The 614-nt window shown below is 39.1% G+C and overlaps 1 pseudogene; it reads right to left on the reverse strand.

Moving 5' to 3' along the window:
* Positions 1-262: 262 nt before the first annotated feature.
* On the reverse strand, positions 263-384 carry LOC148840938 (U4 spliceosomal RNA; annotated as a pseudogene).
* Positions 385-614: the final 230 nt, after the last annotated feature.

Raw genomic sequence — 614 nt, forward strand, 5'->3', positions numbered from 1 at the left:
CGATCTCCTTCTTTTTCACTAGAAAAAAGTGTACAACTATAGATAATAAAATATAAATTACTTCCATAATAAATATGTTAATTTCTCTGAACACAGATATTTTGTTCTTCTGCTTATTGCAAAGGTTTGGAAAAAGTCTTCATGGAGAGGCTAATGACACTTCTACACATGTATTCCTGGATTAGGAGTTGTGCACTCCCATTTGAAAAATGCTTTCCTCTCTTTATATGCAAAGAAGGTATTGAGGAGGGTGTATCATAGTGTGCAAAGGAACAAGTAATAGGTTTATTCCATGCTGAAAAGAGAAGAAAGAAAAGTTTTCAACTAGCAATAATCGCGCCTCGGCTAAACCTCACAGGCTACGAAGAAAGAAAACACAACATTTCGACTGTGGAGCCTTCTTCGGGTGTGACAAAGACAGGGCAGACAGCAAAGTTTAAATAGCACAGGAGAACAAAAGCTGGGAGACTGGAGGAGGCGGGAGCAGGGGAGAGGCAGAGAGGTGAAGTGGAGAGAGGTGTGAAGTTGAAACATGCATGTGAATAAAGAAAATTACACAAAAACAAGTCTGAGAGAAGGGGGAATCTGTGAACCAAGTTTCAAGATAATTTTGG

This window comes from Atractosteus spatula, chromosome 1, assembly GCF_055471065.1.
Source record: "Atractosteus spatula isolate fAtrSpa1 chromosome 1, fAtrSpa1.hap1, whole genome shotgun sequence".
Classification (NCBI taxonomy): Eukaryota; Metazoa; Chordata; class Actinopteri; order Semionotiformes; family Lepisosteidae; genus Atractosteus; species Atractosteus spatula.